The sequence below is a fragment of the Cryptotermes secundus genome, unplaced genomic scaffold, assembly GCF_002891405.2.
Source record: "Cryptotermes secundus unplaced genomic scaffold, Csec_1.0 scaffold2829, whole genome shotgun sequence".
Lineage (NCBI taxonomy): Eukaryota > Metazoa > Arthropoda > Insecta > Blattodea > Kalotermitidae > Cryptotermes > Cryptotermes secundus.
Genome location: NW_019725467.1, coordinates 148,788 through 155,256, shown reverse-complemented (window position 1 = coordinate 155,256; position 6,469 = coordinate 148,788).

The window sequence follows — 6,469 nt, the reverse complement described above, 5'->3', positions numbered from 1 at the left end:
CGTCCATATCATCACGGACGAGTTTCATCAGGTAGGAATTCATTTATTAAATTTTCTTTCACGTTAGAGAAAAGTTCGAAAATTCAGATTTCCCCCAAATGGAGGCAACACAGTGTCACAACTCATAAGACAACTGCACGGTCTATCTAAAATATGTTCCAGTTTTAATTGCCTATACTTACACAGTAAACGTCACTATACCGTATTTACGCATGTATAGGCCGCACTTTTTTGCCAAAAATTCAAGAGGAAAACTGGGGTGCGGCTTATATTCGAAATATTCGAAATCACACTTCATTTAAAAAAAAATTATATTCATAATTAGTAATACAAGGTGTTCTACTCCTGAAATAATATTCCAAGAAAATTATTTTTTCTATAATTTCTGTCTGAAAATTGTGCTGCGGCCTATACACGCACGCGGACTATACATGCGTAAATACGGTATTTTGCGTCTCTGAGATTATGCACCGTCGGTATCATCATCATCAGCAGCCAGCGATGGAAATTTCGCAAAACTGCGGATGTGTACAGCCGCTGTTAGTTAATTGTGTGCTACTAAAATTGTAACGTCTTTTAGAAAGATCTTACTGGAGAATTTAAATTTCATAATCGTGAAAATATTCCATCTCAGAAAGACTGACGATGGCCGCGCCATAGCTCAAGCGGTTAGTCGCTGGCTTTCCACCGCGGCGGCCTGGGTTCGATCCCGGGTCTGGTCAAGTGGGATTTGTGGTGGAAAAAGTGGCGCTGGAGCAGGTTTTCTCGAGTATTTCGGTTTCCCCTGCCAATCTTCATTCCACCAATTGCTCCACAATCACCCTCACCTATCATCTGGGGCTGGTACAATAGGCCAGAAGTGGCCGCAATACAACGGACTTAGTCCCACCCCACTAGCAATAAAAAAAAGATTGACGATGCAAGCAAACAAACAGATAGACAAACGAAGGAACCAAGAAAAGACTAAAGAAATAAATAAAGAAAGAAACAAACAAAAAAAGATAAAGAAACTACAGAGTCCACCTTAAGAAGACAGTCAAGAAATCCCACTCTTTTTATGGAAATCTGAGTTATATTGCCATGCTAAAATGATCTGTCTCATTAACATATATATATATATTTGTACGAAAAATAACGACTTATTCCTATTTATATTACAGACATCAGGTTTTTTATTTTGTTGAAGATATTTGAGTAGCTTTAGATAATGCAGAAATGGTTGAGAAGCCATGAAATTTAAAGCGAAGAACGCGACTTTATATTTACTTCATGGGCTGTATTTTCGCAGTAAATTTTTCCTTACTTTTGTGACGAAAGGCAAGTAGGAAATTATACTAGTATCCGAATAGCAGATTCATGAAGTCACCCACTTTTGTTACAAGTTTCAAGATGCTCTGTGTTGAAATTTTATGCGAATAATTCCACTTGCATAGGCTATCATGATGATGTATTTCCACTTGAAGGCCCACTGTATTCATTAGAGGATAACTGAGTAAATGTCAGTACTACTGAAACAACAATGTGAACCTATTTTCGCACTTCAGCACACTAGCAATTTGTATAAACAATTCTTCTTTGTCTTCTGATTTAAGAAAACCAGGAAAAAATCTCTTCCGAATTATTCGCTTAGTGGGGTGGAGTCCAACTGTGTCCACTCGGCACGGCGGTCACAATTGGCCTATTGTAGCCTGCCCCGGGTGATTATGATGATGGAGAATTTGGTGGAATGAAGATTGGCAGGGGAAACCGAAGTACTCGGAGAAAACCTGCCCCAGCGCCACTTTGTCCACCACAGATCCCACTCGACCGGACCCGGGATGGAACCCGGGCTGCGGCGGTGGGAACCCAGCGACTAACCGCCTGAGCTATGACGCGACCTCTCTTCCGAATAATTGCTTTCTCATCTGTTAATCTTTTGAAGTCAGGAGAGGAGAGAGATAGAGATATAGATAGATAGATAGATAGGTAGGTAGATAGGTAGGTAGGTAGATAGATAGATAGATAGATAGATGCTTGTTAGGTGAGGCCCTAAATTTTTACAAGGGGAAAGTGACAGAAATTATTTGGTTCCGAAAGTACGCTGGCAATGCCCACTCTCCTCTTTCTGTAGGAAATAAGGTAAAGTTTGGGGAAGTAAAGAAGGTAAAGTGACGGGAATTGGACTGTCTTACAATTGTGCAGCAGTGGGAAGAATATGAGCAGAATTATTACTGCATTGGATAGGAAAGTTGGCTTTAGAGAGGAAGTTTTGTGTTAATATTTTTAGGGATGAACTGTTGATATTGAGATTATGAGGGTTGGGTGAGAAACATGTAATTAAACGTAAAATTTGGGTAATAATACTGTTTTTTTTAACTTTGACTGAAGAAAATTACGGACAACATTGATCGAATTTGATGAAAGCAAGAACTTCCGGATGCATGTTGGTTTCTACGAAACATCCCGGTATTAATAGACCGGAATCTTAACGACAGTTCCTGTGCATGCTGTTGCTTTATTGTAAACGTCACAAATATATTTGTTTCATATCTATTTTTTTTAAATAAGTAAGGATCCATTTCATGTGAAAAATACAATGAAAAGAACAAGAACTTAAATTTGTTATTTCAGCTGTCCTGGTAAAATTTCATTTACTATTTAGTTTTACTTATCGGAAATATTTTTGGCGTCTCAAAATGTGACTTTGAGATCTTCTGATTATAAACGTTAAACCTAACACTTCAAGTGTTTCCATTCCCCAGCATTTGGCTTAACTCACTGTCTCCCCCCCCCACTGAATCGTTTGTTATTACAAATTTAACATGTTTATATGTGCATGTCAATCATCCTCGGCAATAAAACCCTTCCAGTTACAATTTACACAAGTAAATTTTCATTCATTAAAATGTCCGATGTATCTAAAAACAGGATTACCAACCCATCTGAACATTAGGCTATATAATCTTTATGGTTTGCATTCAGTTCTATATTTGGTATCCGTGTAAACTGGGCCGTCAACACAACATAAAAAACAAAATGGATACTACTGTATCACTATTGCTTATTTATTATGGGAAGACGTACTGAATGTTTCGACTTTCTCTGGGTAATCATCAGGCGAGTTACAAGAGAGAGAAACTAAGATCTTGAATAGGGGCCGCGGCATAGCTCAAGCGGTTAGCCGCTGGCTTCCCACCGCGGCGGCCCGGGTTCGATCCCGGGTCTGGTTAAGTGGGATTTGTGGTGGACAAAGTGGCGCTGGGGCAGGTTGTCTCCGAGTACTTCGGTTTCCCCTGCAAATCTTCATTCCACCAATTGCTCCACAATCACCCTCACCTATCATCTGGGGCTGGTACAATAGGCCAGAAGTGGCCGCAGTACAAGGGACTTAGTCCCACCCTACTAGCAATAAAAAAACACCCTCTGTGGGAAAACAGATGGTACATATAATTACCATTGCGTGTTAAGTGGTTAAGACCTGCTTTTGTCACGTCTCTTTCCCGCGCTTATCACACACTTTTCTAACAACGTCACGGCTTGTAATACATTACTTAACACAGCCTCTGACCAGGGTTAAACAAACAGCCAAGTCTCGCCGGGTAACAAAGTTGGAAGTTTTGGGCACGTTGGGAAACCATGGCACTGCTCATGGTTTGTATGTTGAAGTGTCACATATGTTTCTATATGCTGAGCCCTTCTGGAGGAGCTGCAAATACTGCAGCTACTCAAGAATTTCCCAGCATTTTATGGAACCCGAAGGTTCATTACTGTGTTCACAAGAGCCCTCCACTGGTCTCTATCCTTAGCCAGACCAATCCAATCCATAACATCCCATCCTATCTCTCTAAGATCCATTATAATATTGTTCACCCACCTACGCTCAGTGGTCTCCTTCCTTCTGGCTTTCCCACCAATATTCTCTACGCATTCCTCTTCTCCCCATTCGTGCTACATACTCTGCCCACCTCCCCGCCTCAAAGCTGGATATATCCGTACCAGATAGAAAACACCGCTTCCTCTATTGTTGTATTTTCAGCGCGTTGCATAGAAACGGAAGTTATCAGATTGTTGCCTGATATTCGTTGTCGCGTATTGTTGTAGGTTTACCTATCAACAGGGCTGTTTACCAATAGTCTCTCTCTTCGGGAACGTATTTATCGAGTCGTTGCCTAGCAATGGGTCGATACGTCACAATATAAAGTATTCAACTTTCCTGTACGAGGACTCAAGTTACTGCACCCAATACTGAATCGGAGATTTGTCGTACATGGCCCTTCGACAAATGTGCTGTTCTTCTGGAATAATCCAAACAATATCAAAGATTATATGTCAGCTACTGAAATGGAATGCCTTCTATTCCCGAAGAACTTTTCTTCCACTTTTCCGGAAAGTGTTGGAAGCGTGCTTTACCACCGTCTTAGAAGTTTAGTCATAAACTGGAGACAAGAAGCAAAGATATCTGGAATCGCAAAATTCACGCTCTAGAACACGGACAAGTAACAAGGTGCGTGTCATAAAACCACTAAAAGGGTCTAAACACTCGTACAGCTAAACAACCATTGGTTTAAGAAAGAAAAACTAAATAGGTCATTCTGTTTTCTTGCATGCGACACACGGGTAAGGTTACGCAATAACAGAATGAAAACACGTGAAGTCTGAGAGAGAGGAAACCAGAGACATTACCACGTCGAGTGTGTGGTAAGCTTCTTGTTCCAAGTGATTCTGGGTTCGACCAGTTCCAATTAGCCTGGTTATTCGAGAAAGGAAATTAATTCATGTTAAATATATATTTTGTGAACCAGTGTAGAAAAAGTCTAGATAATTTTGATTTTTAATTAAATGCGATTTACATAATTTGGGAAGGTAATCTGGTTGCTGGCATGTACTGTTTTCGCTCGCTTGGAAACCGGGATCGTGGGTTCGAATCCCACTCAGGGCATGGATGTTTTGTGTGTGTGGGTCTTTCTGTGTTCGTGTACAGGTAGAGGCCTTGTGACGAGATGATCACACGCCCAAGGAGTCCTACCGAATGTGTAAGATCTAGAAAAACCGAAGTGAACGGAGAAGTTCATGGAGGTAGGCCTAGGCCCACTGGGGCTGTAGTGCCAAGGGGGGGAAAAAATCTGGTTGCCTCTAAATAAATTGATTTAACGTTTTATGAACTTACAGTACATCGGGAGCGGACTGCTTGTTAAATAAGAAGTAATAATTTTAATCTTGAAAACCAACATAGAATTTGTTTATACGTGAAGAGTAACCAAGAAAGAAGCTAATGTAATTCATTCATTCATCAGTAACCTGTCAGACAACAGGTCCACAGTCTCTTCCAAATCAGTTCCTCCACTTAATGCGATCTTCTGTTTTTGGAAAGAGACTATCCAGGAAAAGTGATAATGTGGTAGTTTTTCCATTTGCTTTCCACATCGCAGTACAACAGCCGTTCAAACCACTCTGGTCACGCCTGTTGCTATACGAACTTGAACCATCTCGAGCATCATTTGCTCTGTGCTTGAAGTCGCTGCTGATGACGCTGCTTCCGGCATTTAGAAAATTCAGTTTAACCGCACAGAAAATACTACGTAGCTGTTACAGAAACCTATTTTTTAGGCAAGAATTGGTTGTTTATTTTGACAATCTTACGAAACGCATGAGGAGGGATTGTGCAGTGGGTATTGCGACTAGCTAATGGTTGGAGGACTGAGGGGTCGGAGTTCGACTCCCAATGGGGTCAAGGATTTCCACTTCTCTATGTCGTTCAGACCGGCTCTGCGGTCCACCCAACCTATCAAATGGGTACCGGGGGCTCTTTTCCCGGGGCGTGAAACCAACCACTCACCTCCAGCTAGTGCCGAGATCAAGAAAACGTGGGTCTATACATCCACTCCCCTATACGCCTTCATGCCGTAGTGCTTAATTAGTTAAGGACAGGAACAACTTTACTTTATGAAACACATAAATTGAATGTGAAAATGCAATTTCTTAATGTTAAATAAGATTCTATATACAGATACTATTAGGCTTTACGCTGTGTTCTGCAGTACACTATACAGCTAAGGAATTTTTATTTTTACCTTTTTCTTGGAATTATACATCTCTCTGGCCTGTAGGATTCTAGAAATTAATACGTTTCTTGCTCATAGTCCCCAAAAGTTTGGTTCTACTTTTCTTGTTCCTTCAAGAGAGAACACCTGAAGGTTCATTGTTATGCTTTTCTCTTAGTTCTCGTTAATGGAATGACTTTCTCTCTTCTTTCATCTCTGATTTCCCCTCTTTGTCTCTGACACACTCTCCCTCTCTATAAACATAATGCTTGCTATTCTGTTGTTAGACAAGCTAGAATTCATAGTAGTTACGAATACGGCAGCAGTACACGGCGGTAGAAAATATGCTTTGTTTTTGAATTGGTTTTGCAGTGTTGAATTTTGCCGAAAAAATAATCAAACGGTACTTCTAGATAGCAGCACTAGTTAGTGCATATTTTTATCCTATC